At 42.4% G+C, this 19,819-nt stretch overlaps 1 protein-coding gene across 1 annotated transcript in view; it reads left to right on the plus strand.

Annotated features, from left to right (window-relative positions):
* The first annotated feature begins 14,943 nt into the window (after positions 1–14,943).
* Positions 14,944–19,819, plus strand: part of ank2b (ankyrin 2b, neuronal) — an 882,930-nt gene continuing 878,054 nt past the window's right edge. Inside the window, exon 1 of the mRNA XM_041195707.1 lies at positions 14,944–15,037. The gene's annotated coding sequence lies outside the window, so the exon portion shown is untranslated. The remainder of the gene's footprint in view (positions 15,038–19,819) is intronic.

A 19,819-nucleotide genomic window follows, 5' to 3' on the forward strand; every position in this document is an offset into this window, starting at 1 on the left:
TGGATGAGAATTTTAAACTTGAGGCACTATACGATCTTCTAATGTAATACCTGAGTGGCAGGAATGTGCATGGTTCCAATTCATTAGTTCCAACTTGGGAATCTTGGGATTGAGGCAATTCTCATTTCATGGAAGTTTTTTTTCTTCAGTAAAGTGCAGATAAAGGGAAATTTCTATTGGGAAATACATTATGCCCCGAAGTGGGGGAGGGGAAATGGTGAGCCCACAATAAATGGCACAGAGGCACATGTGAAAGTAGTTAGCAACAGCTGATAATCTAAAGCAAAATTATAATATAAATTTCTGCAAATCCACCCAATCCAGTTAAATGGCTGGCTTCATTTTCTCAAGTCCCTAGAAACCCCAGACATTTCTCTTACAGCAGCAAGAAATAAGAATGGTGGCTTTTAAGATGGAACTGATCAAAAATATAGTTTATAACATGGCCGTATCATTAACGCTCATGTGCATGCACCTAACCAAGATACACTGCAGTATTTCAGCAAGGCGCCATTAGGTCGTGCATATGTGGCCTCTTCCCTACTGTGAGACAAAGGGACCCAGGCTGACTGAAAATCCTTCCATCGAAAAGAAAATCAGGTGGCCTATGCCATCCACCCTTAATCTGCCGTTATTGCCCCCTTTTTCCTCTCTCCTGCTCTCTTTATCTTCCCCAATCCTACTCGTTTTCCTATCTCTTTTTGCCAACTCTCCATCGATCTTCCTATCTTCCTCCTTTTCCTGTTTCCCCTTTTCTCTTTGCGCTTCCCCCTCCCTCTCTTCCGTCCCTCCCATCCGCTCCATGTTCTGCCATCTCTCCCCTTCCCTACCTGTGTCCAGCTTGTTTTAACCCTGCTTGACCCGAATGTTGCACTTGGTCTTGGCTTCCTGTGAAATATCATTGTAGATTTACTTGCATTTAACAATGAACCTGGAAGATCTGTCATCCAAAAAAAAAACTGACTAAAATGTATTTAGAGTACCTTAAAGTGTCAGTATTCTTTATTTTTTGATGAGGCTACAATAAGTTATTACTAAAGCTGGTCTCCTTTTGTCTGTGCATCACTTTGAGACCAGTAATATCATACATGAATGAAATGCGGTGAAGTATTTGACAAAGACAAATTTGAATTTTAGAGAATTTGGCCTCTGTCAGAGCTAACATAAAGCAACATTTTTTTTTTGAATTTGTACAGTTGAATTGTAAATTTATGTGACGTGGATATGGTTGGTCTGTTTGTTCCCCTTTGCTTTTTCACCCACCTCTCCTTTCCCAAGTGGTTATCTGCCTGTGTGTGAAGCCAGACAATTAACCATGCAGGCTTCACATCAGAGTGTCCAACGTTGTCCAGATGTACTTTTTCAGGAGTTGTTGCATGGAGAGTTGAGAAAGTTGAGATGGGAGAGCTTTTTTCCTCACCCTACTCCAGGGGCACTGAGGCCAATTGTGGTGCCCTTATCGTCAATCTGAGTGAGTTCAGTTAATTCAGCAGTTACTGGAGATAAAAATGAGGACTGCTGTGTTCTGTATGGCTCACTTCCAAACTTGGCTGTGCATTTTCCCAACCTAATGAAATATTTTTTATTAGAGAAAGCAATGATTATTTGCTTTCATGAGCCCATGGCACAGGTGATGACAAAATTCTCTTATATCGCAAAAAGCATGTTAGCATTCTCCCGCAGGCAAGACTTGGAACCATTTTGCTTCAGCCTCCTTTCACCTGATGTGCTCCTCTCGGAGATGCACTTTGGATGTACAATTCCCTCAAGTGAAGATGCTAATAGCCACTACATTATGCTGGTAACAAATAGATCGCTATGACCTTGGCATGCTTTCATTCAGATACTAATGGATTTATCTTTCACCCGCCCCCCCACTTTATCACCACCCATCGTGGTTTACTATTCCTTTAGTGATAATGCTTACTTAGAGCTAGGATTGACTGAATTACCTGAGTATGTTTAATAAAGCAACATTTGTGACACCTAACAACCCCTTAGTATGCATCTTGAAAGAAATTCCAAGCACAACATTTGCTCCAAAGTAGAATAAGCTGGAGTTATGTGAAGCAAGAATTTGCTATCCATGATTGGTGATCCTTTAACCGGTCTGAATATTGATACTTTATCTGGATCATATTTCACTGATGTGGTTAATGAAAGACATGCAAACCATTGTCCAAAAATTTAAAATGCTTTGTACACAGGGAAGATAAGGCAAACTAGGGGACTGGTAAATCTGTCTTCTTACCAAATCCTAAGAGGAAAGGTCTTTTTTTACCGGGGTTTAGTATGAAGGTAGATTCTAACATCAGGACCATCATCAGCTCACCATTGGTATGGAAATAAAATAGCTACAAGCTGTATGATTCTCACATAGGTTCTGTATTTGTTAGATCTGTATTTGTTATTGGATTCACCACAACTATCTTTTGGCCTGAGCTTTTGCAGGGATGGAAGGGATCCAGGCCTTAGCCAAAAATATCTGCCCTTCCAAGGTCACAGGCCCCACCCTCCAACTCCGTTGGTGTCAGCCACACACCTGTATTGAACTTCACTTAGTGGAACTTTTTGAAGCTCTCCAAAAGGGTACCTGACCTCTCCAAAGAACTCCGGTCAGTTTAGACCTTAATGCTTACTCAGAGCCCTGATTCTGGAAGTCTCCCCCCCAAACATGGCACCCACCATTTTTGCCAGGGAGACTGAGGGTGGGTCATACTTTGGACATACGTGGTTCGCGGAGGCTGCTGCACATATAAATGTGCAGGTGCCTTCAGGTGGGTGTAATTTTCAACACCCATGTTTCTGAAAGATGCCTCATGTGTTTTACACTACAGGGGAAGGTCTAAACTTACCGGAGTTCTTTGGAGAGGTCAGGTACCCTTTTGGAGAGCTTCAAAAAGCTCCACTAAGTGAAATTCAACACAGGTGTGTGGCTGACACCCAAGGGAGGATGGGGCCTGTGACCTTGGAAGAGCAGATATTTTTGCCCCTCATGATTCAGGCACCCAGGGGGGCAGGAAGGTGTCAAATAAGGGAACAGTGTGCATAGTGGCAAAGAAGCTGCAAAATAAGATGGCAACTTTGCACATTCGTGACATAGAGGCACATGAGCATGACCAATGTGAGGCCAGAGGGAGGGGACCAGGCCAGGAGTTAGAGGCAGTGCAGCACTCACCAGGGAGGAGGAGAAGGAGGACATCCAGGTTTTACCCCAAGGTAAGGATCTGCCAACTGTGGAGGTCACATCTTGATATGACTATGAACCAATGCAGAAGGTGCTCACGTTAACCTGGGAATTGGTCACCTACATGTGTGCCATGGTCCAACAAGTTCATGAAACACAGTCAGCCGATCCACATGCTCTGCCTCTCAAGGTCACCATTGCTCTGAATTTTTATGCAGTGGCTCTTTCCAGGGCTCAGCAGGAGACCTCTGCACAATCTCACAGTCAGCCACACACAGTTGCATCAGGGCTGTCAATGATGTCCTCTTTGCTCGGGTGTGGGGGAGCACGTTTTCTTCCCAATGGATGTGGTGTCTCAGACGCAGAAGGCCAGGGGGTTTACAGAATTAACATGCTTCCCTTAGGCGCAGGGGGTTATCGACTGCTCCCATGTCGCCATAAGGACAACAACTCATTAACCTGACACCTTCGTGAACAGGAAATCCTTCCACTCTTTGAATGTGCAGGTGGTCTGTGACCGCAGCAAGGTGTTCATGAACATCTGTGCCCAGTACCCTGGAAACTGCCACGACTCATTCATCCTGAGAAATTCCCAACTGCCTCAGCTTTTTCAAACAGTGATACAGGTTCGTGTTTAGTATCTGGGGGACAAGGGCCCCTTAAGCTGGAGGCTGATGACCCCCTTTAGGCGGCTGCAAACAAGGTCTGAATAGGATGATAACAATAGCTGTGTTGAGACCCACAGTACAAGATGAGCTTCAAATGCCTTGACTACGCTCTAATGTATTCCCCTGCAAGGGTGTCCGAATAGTAGTGGTGTGCTGCATGCTATGCAAAATGGCTCAGTGGTGATACCTATTACTAGAGGGGACAGAAGCCGCCCCTTTATCTACATGATCTGAGAAGGATGACAATGAGGAAGATGTGGAGAGGAAGAGGAGGCCCTGTCCAGACTCATGGATCTGACATGGTGGAGGAGGGAGAAGGCAGCAATGATAGACCAACTGAGGGGCAGGCCCATGTAGCCATGGCTGATTCTTTGCAGGAGAGAGTTATTGCCAGAAGCCTCCTAATCCAGATCAGATTCACCTAGGCTCCCGAAAATTCACGGTTAACAATACCATTCCCTGCTGAACAGCTTTCACATAATAAGCCTTTAACACGAAAGCTTCAGGGAAATGTTCATTCTCAACAAGAGAGAAAACAAAAAGCAAGTAATTAAAGTCAATGCCATAAACATGGTTGAAACTATGACTCTTGGCCTCAGCATATTGCACAAACACAATGTGAGAAGTCCTTCACAATCTGGACCCTTCACATATCTGTTCGTGGCTGTCAGTGAGCCAGCGAGGATGCCATCCTGTGCCTACTCAAATCATGCCCACCATGCTGAGAGTGCCAGTAGGAAGCAGGATTTTTCACCCAAGACCTACAAATATGATTGTATGTGCTAATAGTACTGCAGATAATACACATTGTGCAAGATGGGGCCACAGCATTGTTAGAACAACTCCTTTAATTATCTTCCACATTATCCATCCACCACCACCGTCCAGTTCCAGGAGGGTGCATCATCTGCAACATGCAATGCTGCTAGAAACCTCGGTTCCCTTAGAAACCAAAGCCTATACCACCTGGAAGACAAAGGTTTCCAATGTAGTGTGGAAACCATACAAACATGCTTCCCTGGAGCAAACATGGCATCTTGACATGAAGAGCATCCACTTACCTAACTGTGTAACACTTACATGTGAAAGACTGCCTTCGACACAGCACTCATGCTTAAACTGCACCTGATAAATTCCACCTGACATTTCAGTGTGAACGTTGATCCTTCCTGAAAGTCAATCATTGACAGACATGAGATGCTGCAAGGAGCATCTCAATCTGCTACCCATTGGTGAATTACTACCTTGTCTGGAGGAGGAAATAGTCTTCCACTGCCGGTCATGCATGGACACACCCTTGCTCCTGATGGCATCAATGTGAGATGGAGTTTAGCATGCAGGCTCCAGTGCCACTGGTGAGGACCTCCTTTATTTTATTGACATTATCATTGACGGTTTTAGTGTACAAAAGCGGGTCGAGGTGTTTTTCAGTGTAGTAATATGTATTGAAAAAGTGTGTAATTTTGATGTGTAAAAATGATAGTGTTACCACAGTGAACCCATTAAGGAACAAGGTGACATGGTGCCTTGTGCTTGCTAATGCTCCTAAAAGCAGGTGTTGCCTTGGAGGAGGTGGAGGCAGGCTGCTTATCTCTCGTTCTATATGAACGTGGTGGCCAGTCTCGTCATTCAGGGACCTGCTGGGTAGTTACTTCAGACTGCGGGCTCAGCATTTCTGCATGGCAGTCGTTGGCACTGGCACATGGGGAGCCAATGAGGGCCCTGGGGGAGGGACTGGGGACTTGGAAGAAGATGATGGTGCTGAGATGCTCTCAGAGCCTTCATACTCCTCATTAACCTCCACTGCTCTGGGTTGGCCTTGTGTGGGGGGAGGTCAGCGGGGTTAGTGTGTGACAGTTGTCCATTCCAGCAACTGTTGTGCCACCAGTGCAACTGTACCTGTTAAGGGAGCGCAGCTCCTCGTGTAGTGCATGGATGTCATGCTCATAATCTGTGTGGACTGATCCAAGTGACTGAGTGAGGCTACTTGCACCCTTTGCAGGCAGTGATGCTGCTCTTCCATCCACTCTGAGTGATGCTGCCTGTGTCTCTCCATGAGATTGGGCAGTCTCTCATGCTGGGAGAGCTCATATGGTTGAGCCCCTGAGACAAGGTAGAGCTCATCACCACGATGGACTCCTCTGCTTCCATTGCATGAGCTCGTATTGCCTCAGGAAACTCTGCCAGATGTCCACACATGTGCTGTTGATGCTCCAAATACTGTGCCCCATGTCCTTGCCCACTGGAGCATCACTGTGACTTTCCTCAATCCTCCGAGGGGGACTGTGCACAGATGTTTCTGACTCTGACACCTCCTCCTGCATTCTGGTGCAGTGCCCTTCACTCTGTGCTACCGGCTCTACACATAGGCTAAATCCCTCTGAGTATCTGTGTTGACTTAGTGTGGGCTAATAAGATTTGATCCTGCTGTAGATTATGACTGGCTTTGTGGAGTCAGAAGGTGAGTTACTCACCATAGGATTCCGAGCCTCTGACCTACTCTTGTAGCCACAGTATTTATATGGCTAGTCCAGTTCAGTTTCTGATCAATGGTAGCCCCTAGGATGTTGATAGTGAGGGATTCAGCATTGGTAATGCCATTGAATGTCAAGGGGTGATGGATAGATTCTCTCTTGTTGGAGATGGTCATTGCCTGGCATATGTGAGGCATGAATATTACTTGCCACTTATCAGCCCAAGCCTGGATGTTTTCCAGGTCTTGCTGCATTTGGACATGGACTGCTTCAATACCTGAGGAGTTGCAAATGGTGCTGAACATTGTGCAATCATCTGTGAACATCCCCACTTCTGACATTAGGATGGAAGGAAAGTCATTGATGAAGCTGCTGAAGATGGTTGGATCTCGGACATTACCCTGAGGAACTCCTGCAGTGATATCCTGGAGCTGAGATGACTGACCTCCAGCAACCACAACCATCTTCCTTTGTGCTAGGTATGACTCCAACCAGCGGAGAGTTTTCCCTGATATCCATTGACTTGAGTTTTGCTAGGGCTCCTTGATGTCACACTCGATCAAATGCGGCCTTGACTTCAAGGGTCATCACTACCTATATTGCGAGGTAGATGCCAGTGTTGGCATTTGTAATAGGCAGAATGTCTTTTTGGCCTTGTGAATACCACTCATTTTGCTATTGCATAGTAGCAGCGTGAAACAGTGCTAGCTTCACCTGTTGCTCAAAATCTTGAGATACCTTGCCCTTCCAGGGTAATCTGAGGTAGACTGGGCACTTTTCAAGGCTGAAAGTGACAGCCTTAGGCCTGTTCATGAGTTTGCGCAAAAAACAGTGCTAAATGATCTGATCAGGGTAGCCATTATCCTGCAGGATGTGTTTGATGAGCCCTATTTCAGCATCAAGCTTGCAAAGTGAGCAAAGGGCTTGGCTGCTATTCACGAGGTTGCTGATAAGGCCAATTTTATCCCAACGTGTGCATTGACCAGTGAAGGTAGGCTTGTGGTAGACTGGGGGTTCTCTACCACATAAAGTTAGGATAATAAGAATAATATTCCCAACAGAGAGCTTTATCTGCTGCAAGTGCATAAGAGAAATAATGGCAGCATGATTTTTCTGACTACTCATTTAAAATGACCTTTAATTTGTTTTAACTTAAGCAACTTAGTACCTGATTGATTGGCATTGTTGATAATACCTTCACAATAACTGGGTGTATTCAACACAAATCAAACCCCAATATTTCTGAATATGAATAAAACCTTTGGCGCTGCCCCAGAATAATATTAGCCCCCCAGTCTACCACAAGCCTATCTTCACTGATCAATGCATGCGTTAGGATTTTTACAGTTCCACATGCTATAAAATTGGCCTTATCAGCAACCTCGTGAATAGGTCCCAAGCCCTTTGCTCACTCCTAACAGGATGCTGCCGCGAATGATCAGATCATTTAGCGCTGTACATTGCGCAAACTCATGAATGGGCCTAAGGCTGTCACTTTCGATCCCGAAAAGTGCCCAGTCTACCTCAGATTACCTTGGAAGGGCAAAGTATCTGAAAAATTTGAGCAACAAGTGAAGCTAGCTGTTTCAAGTTGCTACTATGCAGTAGCAACACAAATGGCATTCGCCACTAACAGGATGCTGCCGCGAAGCCAAAAAAAAAGGTTCTGTCTATCACACAAATGAGTAATGTGGTATATGAATTTCTGTGCCAGTGTAATGCTAGGTATGTAGGCCGTACATCCCAAAGACTGGCAGATTGTATTAAATAGCATGTCCCTTCCGCAGTTCACAATGGGTAGGGTATATGGGCAGGGTATAGACCATACCCAACCAGACCGTGGTTGCAAAACTCAAAATGCAATGTCCATCATTAGATGTGATTCCACAAATAGGCAACATTTGCTAAATAATCCTCAGTGTGCTATAAATATGCTGACAACAAATTTAAGATTGTCAGTCAGGCTCGCAGTGTGGCACATTAAGCTGTACTGGAAGCTGCAGACATTAATACAGAGGGCCTTGTTCTTTGCAGACAGGAAGGACATGTACACACAATGTGCCTACTTTAGCTAAATAAAATAAATGATAGCCATTTGCTGGTTCATTTCTCAGGACAATGCGTTGACCAATCAGAGTCAAGTTGCCTGGTTAAATTTAAAAGAACACTTGGCAGTTAACTGTCAACCACCATTAACTGGTGCATTCTCTATGCCAGTGTCTTTACCAATTAGAGCCCACTTGCCAACCAATCAGCACTCTCTCCTCGTACAGTATAAAGTTGTTGCTTCCCTTGACATCAGTATTCTTGTGATTGTCCTGATGAGTGCAAGACAAAAAGCTTCAACAAAATGTCTTTTTTCAGCAATACTTTTCTAAAATTTATTTAAATGGATATTTTACAGCTAATATTATTCTGGGGCAGGGCCAAGGGTTTTATTCATATTCAGAAAAATTGGGGCTTGATTTGTGTTGAATACACCCAGTTATTGTGAAGGTGTTATCAACAATGGCAATCAATCATGTACTAAGTTGCTTGAGTTAAAACAAATTAAAGGTCATTTTAAATGAGTAGTCAGAAAAATCATGCTGCCATTATTTCTCTTATGCGCTTCCAGCAGATGAAGCTCTCTGTTGGGAAAATTATTCCTATTATCCTAACTTTATATGATTGGTAAATAAACTTGAAAATTTCCAAACACAGCACAGAGTTCAGTGGGCTTAGCAGGATTTTCCATTAGTAGGTGGATGGATAATCCTGTGTGGCCCACTAACTTCTGTGTCTGAATTGCTGATTTGTGCTCCCAGTGGAAATGCAAATTTATAAAATATGTTTTGTGTATTATTGTGCATCTTACTTTCAAAGTACATTGATGAATTGGAGAGGGTTCAAAGAAAAGTCGTGAGGATGATTCCGCAACATGCGACCCTAAGTTATGAATTAAATTCGTTTCTATTAAGGAAAATAGTAAGGAATAATCGCTGGTTTAAAATGCTGAGAGAAATGGATAATGTAGGTGCAATCTTAATTTGTGTTTGGAGTGCAGAGTTGAGCCTGTTATTGTAAAGATGCATTTAAATTCCACAAGTTCCTCACTAGTGCAGAGCAGAAGTTGTTTTGTGTTGATGATAAACTTAGAATGCAAATGAGTTTCCAAGGTCTGAACTAAATCTGAAGTGAAGTGCAATGGGACTGCATCCTCCTGGGAATTTCACTAGTGTTTCCTCAGGTGTCAGATTAGTCCCTGATGTTGAAGTTAGACTACACCTACACTCTGTCTACAGCACTGATGCTATGACGCTGCATTTGGAATGTGAATACAGCCTAAGATGAGCAAGTCTTAAGCAGAGTTGAGGCTGTGTATAATAAACCCTCAAACACCTGGTTTGTATTGGGGTTAATAATACATTCTTTGGTGCCCGATACATAGCTATAATCCAGATGCCCATGCTTCATATTTTTTGGTACACGAAGATCTGATGCCAATGTAAGATAGTAAAGGGAAGGCATGCTTGAGCAGCTACTATTCACGGAGTTTACCAGACTTCAACTGCAACATGGTTACGTTGGGAGGTCTTTGCTTGCGCCACAGTGGAATCTGAGAGAACAACCAGCAGACACTCCATCATCGGTTGACCTGGCAGTGAGGACATTAAGGGAATGGATTCACGGTGGTCCTTTGCTTCTTTCTCCTGTTGTGGGTGATCATCTTCTGCAAGAAGAGGACAAAATATCAGTGATTGCACATTGTTGTGGTTGGGTAATGTGCCTGCCATAGCAGAATAGCCCTAGGTATGTGGAGGCATGGAGAGATATGTGTACGGCTGGCATGGTTGAAAGGTGTGTATGGGTGAGGTGTAGTGTAAGGATTTTAGGGCTGAATCCTGAGTACCATGGTGTGCTGTTGGTTAAGCGATGAGGATGTTGTTGCATTGATCAGTGTGAGAGGTGTGTGGTTTGGTCAATGAGAGATGTGGGCGGTATTTAATGGAGATGATGAGGTTCTTGCCAGCTGGAGAGCTGGTGAGAGCTCCGCATCACCTCTATTTGGCAAGGCCCACTGAATTAAGTGCCAATCAGACACTTAACTGGGTAGTGCCAGGCCTTCTCTGGGATCAAGGACCGCTGAACAAAGAAAAATACAGCACAGGAACATGCCTTTGGCCCTCCAAGCCTGTGCTGATCATATTGCCTGTCAAACTAAAACATTTTGGACTTCTGGGGTCCGTATCCCTCTATTCCCATCCTATTTGTGTATTTTTCAAGCTGCCTCTTAAACACCACTATTGTACCTGCTTCCATCACCACCTCTGGCAGCGAATTCCAGACACTCGCTACCCTCTGTGTAAAAAACTTGCCCCGCACATCTCCTCTAAAGTTTTCTCCTCTCACCTTAAATCTATGTCCCTTGTAATTGACTGTTCCACTCTGGGAAAAAGCTTCTGACTATCTACTCTGTCCATGCCACTCATAATTTTGTAAACTTCTATCAAGTCGCCCCTCAATCTCCGTCACTCTAGTGAGAACAATCCAAGTTTCTCCAACCTCTCCTCGTAGCTAATAACCTCCAAACCAGGCAGCATCCTGGTAAACCTCCTCTGCACCCTCTCCAACGCCTCCATAATCCTTCTGGTAATGTGGCGACCAGAAGTGCACGCAATATTCCAAGTGTGGCCTAATCAAGGTTCTATACAGCTGCAGCATGACTTCCCAGCTTTTATACTGAATATCCCTACCGATGAAGGCAAGCATGCCATATGCCTTCCTGAACACCTTATCCATCTGCTTGCCACTTTCAGTGACCTGTGGACCTGTACACCCAGATCCCTCTGCTTGTCGATGCATTTAAGGGCTCTGCCATTTACTGTATAATTCCTGCCTATATTAGACCTTCCAAAATGCATTACCTCGCATTTGTCCGGATTAAACTCCATCTGCCATTTCTCCATCCAAGTCTCCAACTGATCTATATCCTGTTGTATCCTTTGACAATCCTCTTCACTATCTGCAACTCCTCCAACCTTAGTGTCGTCTGCAAACTTACTAATTAGCCCAGTTACATTTTCCTCCAAATCATTTACATATATTACAAACAGCAAAGGTCCCAGCACTGATCCCTGCGGAACACCACTAGTCACAGCTCTCCATTCAGAAAAGCATCTTTCCACTGCTACCCTCTGTCTTCTATGACCAAGCCAATTCTGTATCCATCTTGCCAGCTCACCTCTGATCCCGTGCGACTTTACCTTCTGTACCAGTCTGCCATGAGGGCCCTTGTCAAAGGCCTTACTGAAATCCATGTAGATAACATCCACTGCCCTTCCATCGGCGATCATCTTTGTCACTTCCTCGAAAAACTCGATCAAGTTAGTGAGACATGACCTCCACTTCACAAAACCATGCTGCCTCTCACTAATATGCCCATTTGCTTCCAAATGGTAGTAACTCCTGTCACGAAGAATCTTCTCCAATAATTTCCCTACCATTGACATAAGGCTCACCGGCCTGTAATTTCGTGGATTATCCCTGCTACCCTTCTTAAACATGGAACAACATTGGCCATTCTCCAGTCCTCTGGGACCTCACCCAAAGCCAGTGAGGATACAAAGATTTCTGTCAAGGCCCCAACAATCTCCTCCCTTGCCTCCTTCAGTACTCTGGGGTAGATCCCATCTGGTCCTGGGGACTTATTCAACTTAATATTCTTCAAGACGCCTAATACCTCCTCATTTTTGTTCTCAACATGATCCAGGCTATCTACACACTCTTCCCTAGACAAATCGACCGCTAAGTCCTTTTCTTTGGTGAATACTGATGAGAAGTACTCATTTAGTATCTCTCCCACTTCTTCTGGCTCCGCACACAGATTCCTACCTCTGTTCCTGAGTGGGCCTACCCTTTCCCTGGCTACCCTCTTGCTTTTTACCTATGTATAAAAGGCCTTGGGATTTTCCTTAATCCTGGTTGCCAATGACTTTTCATGACCCCTTTTAGTCCTTCTGACTCCTTGCTTAAGTTTCTTCCTACTTTCTTTATATTCTCCACGGGCTTCATCTGTTCCCAGCCTTCTAGCCCTTACGAATGCTTTCCTTTTCTTTTTGACTAATCTCACAATATCCTTTGTTATCCAAGGTTCCTGAAACTTGCCATGTTTATCCTTCATCCTAGCAGGAACATGCCGGTCCTGAATTCTGGGTGGAAGTTCTGCCCACCAAGAGCTGCTGGCCAATCAGAGCTGCCCCCCTAGACCCCCCCCCCCCCCCCCCCCCCCCCCCCCCCAGCTCAGCAGGCCTCCCCCTTCCCAATGGCAGGTTCCTCAATTAGGCACTGAGTGCCTTTGAACGAAGGACCACACCTGTGAGCCTGCTAGCAACTCGACAGGGTTCGCATTTCTGGTTTGCCACAGGGCAAGTCCCCTGCCCACTGTTGGGTGAATAATTGTCCCCTTAAAGGTCACAATTAGTGGTGGTGGTAGGGAGGGGAAAGGCTTTCCATGAGACTTCCCACCACAAACTTAATTGGGACCATGGCAAGAAGGCAATGGGGTCCCCGCCTGCTACCTTTCTGCCTGATTAAATACCTTCTTGCCACCAAACTTGCCATGGAGGAGGGCATTATATTCCACCCGTGATGTGCACCTGCATTCACACACTTTGACCACCCAATTAAGGATATTAAACTTTTTCCAGCAAAGAATGGCTATTTAGTAGCCTGCAGTACATTGTTGCTATTTCCTTTTCATAGGAACTTTAAAAAGGCGAGGCTGCCTGGAGTACATGGTTTCTTTCCAGTGCCATTCAGTCCCTTGGAGTGTGGAGAGGAACTGGCACAGTAATGGAGTTCAGGGCAACGCGGGAGCCACTTGAGGACATACCACTTGCAGGGAAATGCGGTGGGTGGATTAATTTTGTGCCTTGTCCACATTGTTTCCAAGAGACACGGGCAACCACGAATCTCAGCCCCTGAACCTAAAAATTGGGGAGAATGAATTTTGAGCCTTTTGCGTCTAATCACAGAAAGGAGACTTGTTTAGTGAGACGAATGAGCAATTAGTTTAATTTGAAGAGGACATGGGCCCCAGTTAAAAATGAAATGGGAATCGGTTGTTGCTTCTTGTATGTAGAAATAGAAATGAATACTTCTGTGAATTTCTAAGCCTTTCCATCACTTTGCAAGTTTTCCTTTCTTGGCCTCAAGACCTGGATTTAACACACTTTGCATTTTATCTTTTTGCAAATCTATTCTGGCAAAATCCTTTGTAACTTAAGATAGTAAGCAACACTAAATAATGTGAATATTTGTTGTTTAAAAAATACCCTTTTAAATTAACTTTTGGATCAGGCACTTAAAGTGCCTATTTGAACTGAATTTCCACAGCTCTGGTATCAAATCAGAGGAGTCGAGAGAGATATTGCGCAGGTTGAGCTTGAATTTCTTTTAATAAAGAAACCCTGTTAGTTTGAAACTGTACACAGAACTGTGGTTTGATGCATTGTAATTCTAAATTGGGCAGTGTGCTTCAGTCTAAAAGGAAAGAGGAGAACCCACGGATTTTATATGCTTCCTACTTTCTACCTTGTGTGATACAGGAGAGTCTGTGCATTAGACGAGGCATATATGTGCTTTGAATTCTGAAAGAGAAGCAGTGATTGCATTAAGACGCAGCAGCTGAATCATATGTTGTCTGTGCATTAATAGCAGGCACTGAGGAAAATAATCACATAGTCCTGCTACTAGCCAAGTGGTAATGGTACTGGGTTTGTAACCCCAAGATTAAGAGTTCAAATCTTACAATGGCAAACTATGAAACAATGTAACTTCATCTGAAACAGATGGAAAAGGGTTTGTACTTGAAAGAGTTACATATTACTATAGTGTTAATGATTTTACACTAACCTGCATGGATTTTATTTTAACATCTGCAATATTTTAAGTAAAAATTTAGGTTATATTATGTATGAGATTTCTTGTTTTGGTTACTGAATGATTGCAAATTGCCAGCATACTCATAGTGCCACTTTATTAGCCTCCAGATCAAAAATCTGCTCATTGGATTTGTTACGTGAAAATGTGATACTTGAATTTTTTTAAAAAAACATTTTAAATAAAACCCTTTTTTGTAGAAACAGTGAACCATCTCTCAGCTGTTCTAAGGGCCTGTAAATGCTAGAAGCATCCTTGCTATTAGAGACAATTTTCTGGTTTTCTGACAGAATACAGCTATGTTTGTAGCTAATTCAGTTTGCCAACAGAAACAACAGAAGGTTCTTGCATTGTGTGTACATCTAAATCAGATTATCGAATGATGACTTTGGCAAGTGATTTAATATATGAGTTATCTTGTTGCTTCCACTCAAAATTAATGGCTAAATCTATTGTGACCTGTGCATAAAAAAAATGTACTGAATACAAAAGTGAATCCCCCACCCTGTTCAAATGTATCTGATAAATAACAGAAGGGGCAGGAGAAAAGGGAATGGGAGAATAATGATTGGTGTCGTTGCTTATGATGTAATATGAGGGTCATGTGATATTAGGTGAGCTGTGACTGGTGGAATGGAAGCACATGTATAATGTAGAGGTACCAAGAACAGATTGCCTGCTAGACATCTTTAAGCTGGCAGTTGTAAGGACTAACAAGCTCAGTATATTTTTGGTGTCTGAGGATTCAGATCACATACAATTCGGCAGAATAAGCAGTCAGATAAGTGAGTCTGTAATTGGATATGATATTGAATCAAATCACCCTATACTTTCCTGATGTCTTTATTTATAGCTGCATGTATTTAACATTTTAATTATAGATAATCTAGCAGAGCACAGTTTTTCTGTTTCCTAGCTTTGATGATTGACTTCTATTGTGTTTTAAATCATCACTATTTAATTATTCTACATATTTAAAAAAAGTTAAAAATTAACAATTATAAATTCAGTGTCGTCTTTTGTTAGCGAACCTTCCGTTTTTATCTGTTCTATTTGCTGTCTTTGTCTTTTGGCTATTGTGGAGTGGATGGGCCAAGGTGTTTGTCATTGCTGTAACATCCTTCATTTGTTTACTGTGTTTGGGTGTGAACACTCCAGCATTACTGATTCTGCCTTGTTCATGCAATCAGTTTAGTGCAATTATATAATAAAGAAAGTGATTAGTGCTCAGATGTTAACATACAGCAGTATTTTCTTTGTTGCTGCCCGTAAAATCTGTGTCACTTTCCCTTCATTAATCAGGCAACTGCTGGAGGCGAAAGGAACTGCTTTAACTGTCTAACCACTGGAAGACTGTGCAGTACAGGAAATTGCCCCACCCTTGCCTTTGTGTTTTCACCTTCTCAGCAGTATCATCAAATTACTTTTGCCTGCTTTTCTTCAACGGTGCATTTTTATCAATGATGGTTTCACAGTATATTTTTAATACAGAACTAAGTTGTTACCGTATTCTCAAACAGATAAAACATGTGGTGTTGTTATGCAAGGAGCAACTATGAACTGATGTGTTATTATCAAATTTTCATTTTGTAGTTTTTGATGAGTAGGAACAATGATGTCAAAAACAAGACCAACAATTGTGACTTGTGCATGGGTTTACAAAATTTACACTTTAACTCGTTGCGTTCAAAAGATTTTCAAATCTAGTAATCTCATTTTCTAAGTCAGTTTTGTGTGTATAGTGTTCCAGACAATGATTTAGAAAATATTTAATGTGAAGTGTGACTGAAATAGTCAAAACTGCAAAATAAGACTGCTAGAATCGATACAGCCAGTGTGGTGTGGCCTCTGCTGAGCCATTTTGCCGATGAAGGGCATGTATTGCTAATGATATGGTTGGCTTATTACAGTAATTGGCGCTAGCAATCTGCTTACTCGTGTATTGTGGGTAATAATGCAGGTTGCACATAGTGTTTTAATGGCTCAGTGACTATAGTTTTTGAACTGTATATTAGGCACACAAGTCAAATGCAGGAGTGTCAGCTCTGAAGTACAATCTATAGTGCTGGTTCATAGGAAATGTTTTAGCAAGAGAGAGAGGGAAACAGAAACAAAGATGTTTAAATCTTGCCATTGGTGCAATAATGATAGCATAACAGTAATAAAATGAGAATTAATGAGAGAGCAGTGGTATTCTGCAAGAAACAGTGCTAAAAGTAAAAAAAAAAGGTAATCTATAATATTAAGCCAACAGCAGATTGAAGTTAATCCTCAATTGGTTTGCATTGGAGGCAAGTATTAACGTATTAAGATTTGGAGAACAGTCATCTGTTCATATTTATTTTCTAGATGGGCAAGTTGTGAATTTGAAAATAACGCTTGACATGAAAGAATTCTTGAAGTTCAGAATTTTTTAAGATAGTGCAAGCTCTGTGCAACAAACACCATACGTTTTATTTTACTTTACAATTTGCAAAGCTATTAAACCAGAAAATGTTTCCATGACTCGTTCAGGAACATTCCTTTTATGAATGATGATTTAATGACAACTGCTGAGCCTTGCCAAAAAGAAATATAAACTGCATGGCAAAAGGACAAATTAAATGCCAACAAGTGTCATAGGATTGAGTGAGGTGAATACTAACACTGTGCTCGGTCTATAAAAGACCCAGTGTCACTAGTTGTATTCAGAATACAGATGAATGTAGCACATTGCATGAATTTGTAGTGCAGTGTGGGGATTTCTACAGCAATCACTGACTGTTACTGAGTCAGCCTATTCTTCATGTATTTGGAATAGTAAACAAGCAAACCAGACCTGGAGTAATGGGGGTGAGGTCTTTTCTGTTCATTGCATGTCTGCATTAGCACAGTAATGTGAAGAATCCAGCAGTGATTTCAGTCCAGTTGCTGGCCTGGTGGTATGGAATAGTGTTGCTGATAGTAAAACTATTTAAATCATCAGTGACTTCAGTGTTTACATTAATGCAGCATAAAGTTATAAAGAGTTATGACTTGAAGCAGAAGAATAAGATAATGTATGTGGTGTAATCACAGAGCATCGTGGGTAACCCCACCCTACCATATGCAATGCAAGTGAGCATAAATTATATATAATTTTTTCATGACGAGATGTATCTCCCTTCCAGAAGATGAAGAATACCATTGTTAAATCCACTGTAATCAATCACACAATTTCTTGTGAAATTCTGCAGTAGCAAGTCCAACTTGTCAAGTCTCACTTCATGGAATAATATGGTTGTTCTTGTTTAAAAAGGACCCATTTTGATGCATGCCACTCTTTAGTGCAACACCTTTGATTAAGTGGGTATTCAAGCTATTGCACTCTTTGTGTCAGACAAGCATTTATAATCATATTCTTAACATGAAAAAAAATCAAAGGAGTAAATAGTTTATTTCAAACAACCATTTGATAACACACAAGGAAGTCAGTTTTTGAAAATCTACTCCATTTGGCTGGTTTAAATTTGGATTTTCATTCAAATGACAAAATCAAAATGTTTGATTGGATATTTGGAATTAAAATGAAGGATGCCTGCTGGCAGGCTATGTTGGTACAAGGCATTGGGATTGTGCTCACTCTTAGCTATAACACTTTCAAGGATGCCAATTCTCATTGATGTATAATATCTTCATTAACCCACATTGCATTCAATTCAAAATTCTTTTCATCATCGATTAATCCCACCATGATATGCCCATTCTATCTTTGCAATGTCAACCAACTTAAAGATGTCCCTACCTGAAACTCTGTTCCTCTAACTTAGGCCTTTGTGGACCCTTTCTCCCTTTGATTCCCCCCAGCTACTTCATTTCTGTTCTTTGGAACGTTCCCCCTTAAGCTCTCGGATGCTGCATCTTACTCTGTTATTAAAATCCTCCTCAAACAATTTCTGACTGAGACGTAGAGGAGAGGAGATTTCTGGTGTTGAAAGAGGATGATGGGGAATGCCTGAATATGCGAGGGCTCAGGAGCCTCAGAAAGAAGCCTCTGAATGTACCATACAGAATTATGTAGAATACTTAATAGGATAGGGAAAGTAAACCCAGAAGAATACCTTCAGACACATAAAAGCAGCAGGAAGAAGAAAACATATCCACAGTTGTGAAGGGCAAGTTTAGGACAGAAGTATTACTTTACAGAGGATAATCAATAGCTGGAGCAGATTAGCAGGAAAGGTGGCAGAGGCCATGGAGAGTGGACTCATTTAAGTAATAGCTGGATGCCATAATAGGAAGAAATAAGGGCTGTTATTCTAGAACAATAAAATCAAATGGCCTAGAGGCTATCTTAAGATCTCATGAAAACAATAAGGACTGGATTTTTGCAGAGTCGGGAAGACATCATGAACCTTTTCAAAATGGTAGGTAGGACATGGTTGTGAAAGTCCCGCCCACCCTTTCCCATGGGGGGAGGGCGTGGGGCATAATTCAAATAGGAGAGAAACCCAAATTCAGTAGGGCCATTTTATCTCAGTGTTAGGTTCGAACAGACCTCATTTTGGTTGTTGCAAGGGCCTTACCCTGCAGTGAGAGTCATGATGGAGTAGATGCAAGCACTCTTGAAAAGCAGATGAGGCTTGTGTAACTGTCATTTTTCTTCTCTCTGAGGGTTGAGAGTCTTTGGAATTCTCCTCCCCGAGACGGCGGTGAAAGCAGAGTCTTTGAAAATTCTTAAGGCAGAGCTAGATGGATTCTTGTTAAGCAAGGGGGTGAAAGGTTATTGGGGATAGGTGGGAATCTGGAGTTGAGGTTACAGTCAGATCAGCCACGATCTTATTGAATGGTGGAGTAGGCTCAAGGGACTGAGTGGCCTACTCTCTCTCCTAATTCATATGATCTGATTTTTCAAATGCTGCACTCTTAAATTTTGACAGCTACAGCCTGTTTTTTTTATTAGTGAGAATTTTTAAAAATAAACTTCTGTTGGAGTGCTCTGATCAGCAGGCCTACTGGTCATGCAGTTTCAATAAAATTCCTTATTGACATCTTCCCAAGGGCCATCATTATATCATTCTGAATGTTTGGCTGAGTTTCAAAAGCTACAATTATCTCAGCAGGCATTCTGAGTTCACAGTTTGATTGACAGTTAAGGCTATTAAAGTATTAGCTGTCTTTGATGTGGAGTCTGAATAGTAGTTCCTGTTTTTTATAAGAGATTAACCACATTAGATTTAAAAGCTTTGGGTCCAATGAATAGGAGTTTTTTTTTCAATATGAAGTGTGTGTGAGAGAGTTGTGTTAGATTGTTAGTATTTTTTTCATCTTTACATGGCTCCTGAGGTTTGCTCTTGGCAGATACTGGACGAGTGGCTATTGAGGTGGCATGGAGGCTATGAAGAGGAATGGGGGTGGATGGAGGGTATGATGGGCTATTGGGGTGGGTGGGGAGTGTGAGGGCTGAGGGCTAGAGTACCTAATGATTTCTAAAACAACTTGGACAAAATCCCAGCTCTGATCCCAGGGTCAACAGGCTTGACTCTATCCTGCACCCACCTCCAAAAGCAAAAATCATGGGTTTTGGGATGTTTTTAAATCGAACTTGT

The sequence above is a fragment of the Carcharodon carcharias genome, chromosome 1 (assembly GCF_017639515.1).
Source record: "Carcharodon carcharias isolate sCarCar2 chromosome 1, sCarCar2.pri, whole genome shotgun sequence".
Taxonomy (NCBI): Eukaryota; Metazoa; Chordata; class Chondrichthyes; order Lamniformes; family Lamnidae; genus Carcharodon; species Carcharodon carcharias.